General features: G+C 39.6%; 1 protein-coding gene across 1 annotated transcript in view; it reads left to right on the forward strand.

Moving 5' to 3' along the window:
* Positions 1-1,350: 1,350 nt before the first annotated feature.
* Positions 1,351-13,074, forward strand: part of LOC127643585 (F-box only protein 41-like) — a 54,528-nt gene continuing 42,804 nt past the window's right edge. The window contains exon 1 of the mRNA XM_052126371.1: positions 1,351-1,374. The gene's annotated coding sequence lies outside the window, so the exon portion shown is untranslated. The remainder of the gene's footprint in view (positions 1,375-13,074) is intronic.

The raw sequence follows: 13,074 nt of genomic DNA on the forward strand, positions 1-13,074 counted from the left end.
ACAGCAGAAGACCCCACCGGTTACCACTCATCTCCACTACAAATAGGAAAAAGAGGCTACAATTTGCAAGAGCTCACCAAAATTGGACAGTTGAAGACTGGAAAAATGTTGCCTGGTCTGATGAGTCTCGATTTCTGTTGAGACATTCAGATGGTAGAGTCAGAATTTGGCGGGAAGTTTTCTTGGCACACTTTAGGCCCCTTAGTTCCAATTGGACATCGTTTAAATGCCACGGCCTACCTGAGCATTGTTTCTGACCATGTCCATCCCTTTATGGCCACCATGTACCCATCCTCTGATGGCTACTTCCAGCAGGATAATGCACCATGTCACAAAGCTCGAATCATTTCTCAACCCAATAGAGCATCTTTGGGATGTGGTGGAACGGGAGCTTCGTGCCCTGGATGTGCATCCCACAAATCTCCATCAACTGCAAGATGCTATCCTATCAATATGGGCCAACATTTCTAAAGAATGCTTTCAGCACCTTGTTGAATCAATGCCACGTAGAATTAAGGTGGCTGTGGCGGCTGTGGCTCAGATGGTAGAGCGGGTTGGCTACCAATCGCAGGGTTGGTGGTTCAAATCCTGGCCCACATGGCTCCACATGCTGAAGTGTCCTTGGGCAAGACACTGAACCCTGAGTTGCTCCCAATGGCAGGCTAGCGCCTTGCATGGCAGCTCTGCCGCCATTGGTGTGTGAATGTGAGTGTGGATGGGTGATTGGGACACAATGTAAAGCGCTTTGGTAACCTCTAAGGTTAATAAAAAAAAGCGCTATATAAGTGCAGACCATTTAAGGCAGTTCTGAAGGCGAAAGGGGGTCAAACACAGTATTAGTATGGTGTTCCTAATAATCCTTTAGGTGAGTGTATATATATATAAAAATGCTGTTTTGTTTATACAGAAAAAAATAATAAATACATAAAACAAATATATGTGTTTACATATAACGTTAACACATTAAACGCAAACTGTATGTTGTAGAATACATTTATCATCACCTTGTGTTTACAATCCGCAATGGTCGAATACTTTTTCCTCAATTACTGCAAGAAAAGCTGAATCACAATCATCTTACGCCGACTCCATGACTCCAGGCAGGACAAGTAGGGCATATATTCCATTCGTAGCAGTGAGCAACACACACACACACACACACACACACACACACACACACACACACACACACACACACACACACACACACACACACACACACACACACACACACACACACACACACACACACACACTATTTCCCTGCGCTACGCGTGTTCGCGCTCGTCTTCTGCTGCAGCGAGTGGAGCTCGTGACGTCATCCTGCTGAAGCCGCTGCTGGGCACGGGAGGAAAATGGGCACAGATCTGCGAGGTGAGAGGCACACTTCTGACACATGTAACATGTTTTGGATGGTGACAATCGGAATAGCGCGTTCGATGCTTTCGCTGCAGGGACGAACCCGCATAATATTAGCAAACCGCGAATCAGCGATCATGTAAGGGCGAGAGGAGACGGACTTGGATCGGGGTTCGCTTACGTTTTAGGAGAAACATTGTTAAAATCTGACTGGTTGCGACGTCGGGCACGAATTTACAGCGAGGTAACAGACCTCCAAATATACGCCCATCACCGATTTGCTTGAATTGCATTTGACATTAGCCTACTATCTGTATTTTTGTCTTATTACCAGTGTTGGATCTCCACAGTAAATAAGAAAAGAGGTAGAACCGCTTGCGGTATCATTTTTTACATCCTCAGACCCAAGAGAGATAGAGTGATCTCCATTTCTTATTATATAGTGCCTCCACCCTTTACCGTGCGCACCTATCTTAAATGACATGTTTATCCACGACTTCATCAGCTGTCAATGATGCGGGATTCCGATTATTTAGGGAGAAAGCCCTTGTGAAATGATGGGCTGTGTCTTAAATATAGCGAGCTGCCTATGTAGACAGCATATTTGGCAATTATGTCACCTATCTGTTCATTGTCTGCTGGGTGCCAAAGAGTGTGAACAGTTAACCCAAAAATGTAATTACATTTATTCAGTTATTCAATTTTTGCAGTATTTCTTTCCATTCCGTTTTTGAATAATATAAATGTTAAATGGACCTAGCTAAGACCTGGCTATTTACACTTGCATTTACTTTGTTGTTATAGCTGAATGACAGAAGATATCACTGAAAAACATATTTCTTTGTAGTTATTTTTTTTTATTTTTTGGTTAAAATATCTAAACATTTCTAACACAAGATACTTGAAAAGCAAAATAAAAAGATATCAAGTATTGTTTTCATAGAAATCTAATCATAATTAGGGAATATGAAAAACAAAGCCTACTGGGTAAGGAAAATACACTTATTTCCCCTTTGAATTATGTTTTTATTTAATAAATTCCATTGTGTGCTTGTGTGTTTGTGTTAAGCATAATCCTCCCTAATGTTTTCTAAAAATACACTTAATATTATATGTCATTTTGCTTTTCAAGCAAATGTGTCTTCTTTTAGGGATGTTTAGATATTTTTAATGGAAAATTAAGAAAATATTTTTGCAGTGTACATTTACTGCACACAAAGGTATCTTTTATTACTATTTTCAAGCAGGCTAATTTAATTAGCTAAATAAACCAAATACATTCAAAAGTTTGAGTAATTTTAGTAATTTCAGATTGATGATGAATGCGGTTTCAATATCAATATTAAATATAGCAGCAAGCAGCGATGACAGGCCCAAGCACCATGGGTCCATTTCCACCTGGTGGCTTTCGGAAAACAATGCAAGGTGGACAAATGCATTTGGCATTTGACATTATTCAAAACAATTTTGAAGCAATTTGAGTAAATATGAGAGGTCTATCTTAAAGTCTGTTGTAAGAGCCACACTTCCTGCTGCCAGGTGGTGGTGCGACGTGACCCAAAATAATGACTATGATAATGAAAGTTGTCCGGCTTGATGAGAACTATATATATGTAGCAATTTTGGTGATTGTAGGTTAAAATGGGGGTGCTGCAGAGGCCGTCTTACATGCCGATTTTAAAGCGGGTGCTACAGAGCCCCCCTACATGCCCATGCATGAACTTTTACCCAGCCATAATGGCCAAAACTCTGATATGTGTGCAACATTTCATTTCACTTCAAAAACACCCAAATATAGGAAGAAAGGAATGATAACAATGAATGTGTTGCCATGGCAACACTATTTAAGATATCAAATATTTTTATAATAATATAATTTTAATATAATATTTAATAATATAATAAAGTATATAATATAATAAAGTTTCAACTGCCAGTTGGTGGTGCTATGACCGTGATCACACAATGCATGCAGAAGATATAAGGCAATTCTCTCAGGAAGACTCGCAGACTTGAGACCATTTATTAGATGAATATAAAACAGAAAATTAATGTCTCTATTTTGGCATAGGCCCTGTCTGGCGGTCCAACGAAGTTGAACTCAGAACCGTCATATTCTGCTGGAGATAGGAGGCAGGGGCGAGGAGCCTACCCCCATGGAGGACGGGAATGGTAGGTAGGGTGGTGGTAGGGTGTGAAGGTTGCCGTGTTAGCACACTGAAACAGCAATGTGATAGATTGTGAGCAGACTTATAAAGCAATGGCTTACATGTGATTGGCTAAGAATTACCCAGCTAATGGTGCGATGATGTACAGCTGCTAGTCTTCCCGCTAGAACTATGCTGTGCTTTCCTGTTTCAGATTTTTGCCCTTAATTTATTGCCTCGCCATGGCAACACCATTCGATATATCAAAAGTCAGTTCACAATTTAGGATCTTCAATGTCTTGGCATAAGGTTGCCTAAAATTGGTGACAGTAACATGAATCCCCTAGGAAGAGTATTCAAAAGTTCAGGGCCTGCAATTAAAAAAAAATTCACATTCAATCCAAAATGTTGGGCGAAGCTAATGACTGTCATTTTGAAAGTTGTCCTTGAAGAATATATGTAGCAATTTTGGTGACCACAGAAGAAACTGACCCCGACACTTTTTGTCAAAAGGTGGTGTAGGGTGCACAGGTTGGTTAGATCAGTTTTACTATCAGATACAATTAATAATTCATGTTTATTAATTATTAATTCATAATTAAATTAAATAATATAATTTAATTTGTTAAATTCTATCCTCGGGGCACCACTCTTTGACAAGAGAAAAATGATAGTAAGTGACTGATCAAGTCTCATAAAACTCTACCCTGAAGATTGAGTATTTTGATTGATAATCAAATTAATCAAAAAGGGAAGAAGCTAGTCAAATTATTGCCATATGAATCCAACAGTATTCTGGTTACAGTTGGCTTCTAACAACAACAATTTAACAATACTGAAGTAATACAGGAGTTCTTGACGTGGCAGAGGATGGCTTCAACACAATATTCAAACAAACAACTAGGCGTACTTATTATAATATAACAAGATTTATTATAATCAAACAGCAATGAACACTGCCAATACTAGATGAATATAACACAAAAACATAAAGTGGAAATCTTAACTAAATAGTGGAGCTATATGCTACTGTATGTGTGTGTGTGTGTGTGTGTGTGTGTCTCGATTCGGTAACAAAGACACAAAATGGCGGACTAAACTCCTCATGTGGAACTAGTTCAAAATGGAGGGCTAGGCCGGAAAGGGCGGAGCCAATGATTATTTGAAGGTGTAGGGAAAGAAAGATGGCTGGATCAGATCTAGCACTATGGAGCTAATACCACGTGTGGGTGATAATGAGCAGACACACAAAGGAACTGAACAAAACAATTTGAAAAACACCAGCCTGATTCGTACATAAACCACTATGCTGCTCGCTCTGTGAATTTCAGTGTGTGTGAGAGAGAGAGAGAGAGAGAGAGAGAGAGCAAAGAGCTTTATAAGAAAAGTCACAGTTTCTAAACTAAATCTGCCCAGATATCAAGCCTTACTTGGGGAAAATCCTGTGTGATTTCCGCAGGGTTGTTCGTTGAATCCTGTTGCGTTGAGCGGTCAGGAGAAAACGATCTGGATTCGGTCCTTTGTCTTGCGCTCGTCAGCGAGAAAACACGTCTCTGCGTTGTTTCTCGGGTCCGGTGATCGAGAGAATCGCGGGAGGTAGTCAACGTTGATTGAAAACGATTGAGAAGGGAAGCTGGTTGCCTTTTCCGTTTTCTAAATAAATTCACTGTTGTCTCGCAGTGAAAATGAAGTAAACTGGTTGTACTAAGTACACTACACTTGTACTAAAACCGCTAGGTTTAGAAAAACGTGGTCTGTCTTTGTCCAGAAGGAGGGAAATTCCTTGGTGTCTCTTTAAAGCGCAGCTTGTGCAGTAGTATGCAGCGAGGCTGTATCGGACCGCTAGTTTTGTTACGAAGATGACATCATCGGTCATAGGCCGATGACGTTTGAGATTGAGTCCATGGGCGGGACTTCCCGTTTGGGTGTGAAGCATTCTGGGAAACCGAGTTCAATGTCTCCCCTTCGATCATAGAACAAAGGGCCATGCTGTCTCTGCTGCCATTTTTAGTGGGGCAAGGCCCTACAGTGGCCCTACAGAGCTTCCCAGCCACGCCCAAATGTAAAAATTGTCCCAGATCTAATGGCCAACAACTCTGATGTGTGAGCATAATATCATGAAAATTTAAGCATGCCAAGAACCTCAAAAACATGTGAATTTACATAAAAAGGAATAATGACATTGCCATTTGCCATGGCAACACTATTTCAGATATGAAGAATCCCTCAAAAGGGGTGTGCTACAGAGCCCCCAGAACATGCCCATCTTCTAGATTGCACTACTGAGCCCCCTCTACACACCCATATATGAACTTTTGCCAAGCCCTAATTAAAACGACTCTGATGCGTGTGCAAAATTTCATGAGGTTTTGAGCAAATGAAGTGCCCCAAAATCTTTCTTTTTAGAATAAACAAAAAAAATCCTTAATAGGTCAATAGGGCTGTCACACTTTCAGTGCATGAGTTCTAATAATAATAATCCTTAGAAGAACAATAGGGCCTCCACACTTTCAGTGTTTAGGCCCTAATAATAATCGTTAGAAGAACAATAGGGCCTCTGCATTTTCAGTGCTTTGGCCCTAAAAAAGCAATAGGGTCTCTGCACATTCAGTCCTTGGGCCATAATAATAGTAATACTTAGAGTATGTGTAGATTAATAATAAAGTATAGTTTACCAAAAAAATAGAATTTTTTCATAATTTACTAACCCTCATGCCATCCCAGATGTGTATGACTTTCTTTCTTCTGCTGAACAGAAACAAAGATTTTCAGCTCTGTAGGTGCTTATGAAAGTAAATAGGTACCAAAAATGTGAAGCTCCAAAAAGCACATAAATCAGCATTAAAATAATCCAAAAGACTCCACTGGTTAAATTAATGTTATCAGAAGGGATTTAATAAGTGTGGGTGAAAAACAGATCAATGTATGTCTTTTTTTACTGTAAAGTCTCTCCCGGCTGCAGGCTAATGATAAACACACTTTAAACAGAGGCAAGCCAATGCTGTGGTTATGTTTCTTAATTGAATCAGTTAAAACAGTATAAATGAGCTGTTTCAATATATTAATTCTTAGCATCTGAACCACAGCAAACATTATACTCAATGGTTGTGAATATTTGCTAAATTGTATGGAATATAACATTGTGTAATCAGAATCAGAATCAGCTTTATTGCCAAGTATGCTTACACATACAAGGAATTTGTATTGGTGACAGGAGCTTCCAGTGTACAACAATACAAAAACAATACAAAAACAGCAGCAAGACATAGATAATTAAAAACAAAAAACAAAAAAAAAAGATTAATACAAATAAATAATTATAAATATACGTACATTCACTCACCTTCATACGTACCCACATACACACACGTAGTGCAAATCTATTACAAATCCATTATATAAAGAACAAAAATACAGTATATTATTTACAGTCCAATGTATGTAATGGCAGAAGTGGATATGTTGGATAATATAAATAGACTTAACTATGTATTGCACATAATTATTGCTCAATGGGGCAATTTAACTGTTCATGAGATGGATAGTCTGAGGGTAAAGACTGTTCCTGTGCCTGACGGTTGGTGATCAGAGCTCTGAAGCATCGGCCAGAAGGTAACAGTTAACAAATGTATTGGGCTGGGTGAGTGGGGTCCAGAGTGATTTTATCAGCCTTTTTCCTCACTCTGGAAGTGTATAGTTCTTGAAGGGGGGGGGGCAGGGGGCCACCAATAATCCTCTCAGCAGTCCAAACTGTCCTCTGTAGTCTTTTGCTGTCTGATTTCATAGCTGCACCAAACCAGACAGTTATTGAAGTGCAGAGGACAGACTCAATGACTGCTGTGTAGAACTGTTTCAGCAGCGCCTGTGGCAGGTTGAACTTTCTCAGCTGGCGAAGGAAGTACAACCTCTGCTGGGCCTTTTTCACAATGGAGTCAATGTGTGTCTCCCACTTCAGGTCCTGAAGTGATGGTAGTGCCCAGGAACCTGAATGACTCTACTGCTGCCACAGTGCTGTTTAGATTGATGAGGGGGGACAATGTTGGGGTGTTTCTCCTAAAGTCCACAATCATCTCCACCGTTTTGAGCGTGTTCAGCTCCAGGTTGTTTTGACTGCACCAGACAGCCAGCCGTTCAACCTCCTTTCTATATGCAGACTCATCGTCATCTCGGATGAGGCCGATGACAGTGGTGTCGTCTGCAAACTTCAGGAGCTTGACAGAGGGATCCTTGGTGGTGCAGTTATTGGTGTAGAGGGAGAAGAGTAGTGGGGAGAGCACACATCCCTGGGGGGCACCAGTGCTGATGGTACAGGTGGTGGAAGTTAATTTTCCCTGCCTCACAAGCTGCTGCCTTTCCATCAGAAAGCTGGTAATCCATCTACAGATAGACATGGAAACAGGGAGTTGGTTTAACTTAGTCCGGAGAATAGCTGTGATGATTGTGTTGAAAGCCGAGCTGAAGTCCACAAAAAGGATCCTTGCGTGTGTCTGTCCAGATGTTGCAGGACATGATGCAGTCCCATGTTTACTGCATCATCCACAGACCTGTTTGCTCGGTAAGCAAATTGAAGGGGATCTATAAAGGGTCCAGTGATGTCCTTCAAGTGGGCCAACACCAGTCTCTCAAATGACTTCATGACCACAGATGTCAGGGCAACAGGTATGTAGTCATTAAGTCCTATGATTTTTGGTTTCTTAGGGACAGGGATAATAATTGAGCGTTTGAAGCAGCATGGGACTTCACACTGCTCTAGTGATCTATTGAAGATCTGTGTGAAGATGGGGGCCAGATTGTTAGCACAGGAACGAAGGCAGGCTGGTGAGACGTCATCTGGGCCTGAAGCCTTCCTTGACCTTTGCTTCCGAAAGACACAGCACACATCGTCTTCACAGATCTTGAGTGCAGGTTGGTCCACATCAGCTAGTGGTACAGCATGGGATATGTGAGAGGGCCTTTTAGTGTTTTATTCTCCCTAGACTAGTGGCATGAGATGAGTAGTGGGAAATGATGGATAATTGGCACAGTGAAATCTCATGGATCAATAAAAGCTAGACAAACCTGTAGCCAGTGGAGTTTCAACTTTTGGAATCAGCCATGACTGTCTTTGGACTTGCTGAGGCAGCTGAGGTGGTGTAGTGGTCTAAGCACATAACTGGTAATCTGGTAATCAGAAGGACTCTGGTTCAAACCCCACAGCCACCACCATTGTGTCCTTAAGCAAGGCACTTAACACCAGGTTGCTCCAGATTGTCCCTGTAATAAGGGCTCTGTCAATCACTTTGGATAAAAGTGTTGGCCAAATGCATAAATGTAACTGTAATGCTGTTTACAATTTTCCATGAAAGTTAAGGACTTGTTTCACAAAAAATCATTTCAAGAACAGAGGCTAGTATTTCACAGATTTTTTTGAGAAGGATATAGCTGCAGGCAGAGCTCAGAAAAGAGGTGGGATTTCCAAACTGCCAGCAAAGATATAGGAAGCCCCTAACCTAAACCTTTCCCTAACCTTAACGAGTGGAAGTGATGCCCCATTTTGAAGTTGGCATAACCCCCTTTGGAATAACCCCACTCTCTTTTGGAGATCAACAGATGCTTCAGCTAATAACCCAGCACTTTGAGAGCAATGTTCCCCAAAGACAAATTAGAATGATTTGGGGCATTTCACCCTCTACAATGCACAGTATAGTTAAAAGATTCAAGGAATCTAATCAAATCTTGGTGTGTAAAGGGCAAGACGAAAACCACTTCTGAATGCACATTATCTCTGATCCTGAAGACATCACTGTCTTAAAAAACATCATTCATCTGTAAGATATATCATAAACATGGGCTTGGGATTTATTCAGTAAACCTTTGTGAGTCAACACCTTTCGCTGCTGCACAGATGCAAGTTAAGACTTTACTATGCAAAGCAGAAGCCCTACATCAACACTGTCCAGAAGCTCTGCCGACTTCTCTGGGCTCAGACTCATCTTAGATGTAAAGTAGAACAGTGGAACTGTGTTTTTTGGTCCGATGAGTCCACATTTTAAATAGTTTTTGAAAAACACAGCTGTCGTGTTCTCTGGGCCAAAGAGGAAAAGGACCATCCAAGCTGTTATCAGCATCAGGTTCAAAAGCCAGTGTCTGTATGGGACAGGGGTGTGTCAGTGCCCATGGCATGGATAACTCACATATCTGTGAGGGCACCATTAATGCAGAGAGATATGTAAACATTTTGGAGCAGCATATACTGTCATCCAGCATATACTGTCATCCAGCTATAACTCTACTCTCTCCTCTCTACCAGTAGCTGGTGTGTGGCGAGCATACTGGCTCATTATGGCTGCTGTCACATCATCCAGGTGGATGCTGCACACTGGTGGTGTTTGAGGAGAGTCCCCTGTTCACTGTGTAAAGTGCTTTGAGTGTAGTGTCAGAAAAGCGCTATATAGATGTAACGTTCATTCATCTCAATTGAGAATTTGTGGTGCATTGTAAAGCGCACAATACGGCAACAAAGACCCCATACAATTCCCCTTAAAAAAAATCCACTTTTTAAATGTAACAAACTTGAGTCTTCAGTGCCTAAATGTTTAATAAGTCTTATTAGAAGAAATGGTGATGTTTCACAGTGGAAAACACTCGACTGTCCCAACCTTTTTTGGAGAGTGTTGCAATCATCTGATTGGAAATTACAGTACATAATAAAAAGAAATTCACAAGGTAAAACATCATATAATGTTTAGCCAAATGCAATAATATAATTTGTTTTTTTTTTAAGTTTGTTTGAAGTGTTCATATATTTTTGAGGCCATTATCTGCATTTATTTATTATTTTCAAAGCATTCTTTTTTGTTTGTACTCTGTTCTGCTGTATCTGCCTCCACCCATCTCTGCAAAAACCAATCAATTTTTATTTACCCTCTTCTCTTCCCATTCCAACATTCTTCCTGCGTTCTTTTACTTTTCCACCCTGTCCTCCTTTCCTTGTTACCTTTGTGATGATTCATCATTACTGGCTGTCTTATTTGAATCCATTTATTACTGTTTCACATTCTGAGCTTGTATCCGTGGCAACAATGGACCTCCATCTTGGGGGCAGCAGTTTGTCTCATCAAGATCAGAGCTGATTGCAACAATGTTGATCGTGTTGGAGCATCATACCAGTCCCTCATTCATAGCCTCTGATGGCACAGGGTTGTAAATCACTCTTAGATGGCTTAAGTTCAAAAGAGCTCTTTGATGATTTTAGGTAACTTTTGTTTCCCCTCAATTTCCTAATGCTTGGAAAGAAGGGCCTAATCAAAAGCCTTTTTGTTATTTCATTACAGATCTGAGACGAGAGTCTTCAAACCCCATTAGAAAAAAAAAAAAAAGGTTTACTCTGTCTTCCCGGCTAAGGAGGAAGGATGTAATAAAGAATGAGACAGACCCAGAAAGAGATCATTTGTGCCACAATATGGACAGACAGAGAAGGAGACAGATACCAATAATGATGTGTACTCCTGACAGAATGACATATGAAGACATCCAGATAATGAAACAGATTGCACAGCTTGAGGATTCTCATGTGTTTCTGCACATTGAAATGTGTGTCACAGTAGATGATATAATGATGATGTTGTTAAATCATCATGCAGCCTCAGGACAAGAGCCTAGGTTTTGTAGTGTGTGGGAGAGGAAAGTCACTTAGGTAACCGTATGTGATTTGATGAGCCAAAGACAGTATATGTGGTCTCAGTATTGACAAGATCGTGTGTTGTCAGATTTGTTTTCCTTTTTTCACTTTTTCTTCAAAATATCTACTGTAAAGTGGTAGTTGTATAGGAGATGTGATGGAAGGGATTACTGCTGATACTTGAACTGAAATACAATTCTGCCAAAATTTACTTGCCCTCATGTTGTTCCAAACCCATATGAGTTGTGAGGCAGAATATGAAAGCTTCAATCATCAACTACTTTCATTTCTTTCAAGTAAATGGTGACAAAGGCTAACATTTTTGCATGAAGGAATATTTCGGGTTAAACTCAGTTGATAACAATTATGGCATAATGTTGATTACCACAAACAATTACTAACAATTATTTTTAATTAAAAAAATTAATAAATAAAGCGAACACTGAGGCTAGAGTGAAGTATTTACAATGGAAGTGAATGGGGCCAATTTTTGGAGGGATTAAAGGTAGAAATGTTAAGCTATAATTGTTCCTGTTACTGCTCATGTATTATTTGAGCTGTAGAGTTGTTTAAAACTTTTTTATGGGAAGTTTTATGGTTTATGGCGTTTCGTTTTCATGGCAATGAAGTTGTGAAATTGCATATAACTTTAGACCAAAAGTAAGCAATATTATCAGACAACAATCATGTTAACATGCATATTGTTTACATCTTGTGGCTATACTTTTTAAACAAAGAGTATAACATTCACAAATTGGCCCCATTACAAGTGCCTCAGTGTAACCCAGATTTTTGCTTTCTTTTTAAAGAAAAAAGAGGGGCAATTTGAAATATTTTTTATTTTTTGGTAATCAACATTATGCCACAAATGCTGTCGAAGTAGCTTAACTTGTATAGAACCCGGAATATAATCACAACATTTAGCTTTATCAAATTATATTTATCGACATAACTGATACTTCATAGGCTGCAATGGTTGGTCATAGTACTTTTGACGTTGTTTAAATGAACTGCACATGACCTTCCACAACATATTATTTGGTACAGACTCTTAAATTAATTTGGGAATTGTGCTCACCTAATCCCCATTTGAATGCATTTAAGCGTATGACTGTCTTGTTCCATTGGACCTACAGTAGGTTGAAATTCATTCCTTTAACATGTATGCAAGAAATTCATTCCTTTAACATTTCAGAAGAATTGGTGCTCATTCTTATTTGCAGTGTGCACAGTACTGTGAGAATGAAAGTTGATTAATTTTGAACAAGTTTCTATTTGGGAATAGGCTATTAGTTTAAAACCAGTATCTCTAATTTCACACCATTAGTGCCACCTTTGCCATGTTGTTAAACCTCTAGGCACTGTTTCTAGAATGTTGCCAAACATTACGTTGAGTTATCAGTATGTATTCTGGCATATCGAAAGATATAGTTTCCTTGATAGAGGCTTGCTCATATATAATTGACTTTATTGCACAGAAGTGTACATTCAGCACTTGTCTTGTGAGTCCATTCTCAGTTCCATCAAGCGTGAGATTGAAACCACTCAGAAAGATAAGTGGACCTGACATACAGTATTTTACTTTTTAAGTCATGCTTTAAATTAACTTGAGACTGGATACAAAGAAGAACAGCTGGTTACTCAGATGTAAAGTAATTGAAGCTCATAGATAGAAAGGCAATCATGATAATTATTACATTTAATAAGCATTTAACCTGAAAAGAATGACACACAGAATCTTTTATATACAGTTAGGAAAAATTTGCTCTGATAAAATTTAAAAATTCCCCTGAGAACCAAATGCAGGTTGCAAATATTGGCCTTTAATGTTGTAATATAGTTTAATTTCTGACACTGGTCAGCACCCTGCCACTGTCCATCCTTTGAAACTGTTCAAAATATAGTATA

The sequence above is a fragment of the Xyrauchen texanus genome, chromosome 5 (assembly GCF_025860055.1).
Source record: "Xyrauchen texanus isolate HMW12.3.18 chromosome 5, RBS_HiC_50CHRs, whole genome shotgun sequence".
In the NCBI taxonomy this organism is placed as follows: domain Eukaryota; kingdom Metazoa; phylum Chordata; class Actinopteri; order Cypriniformes; family Catostomidae; genus Xyrauchen; species Xyrauchen texanus.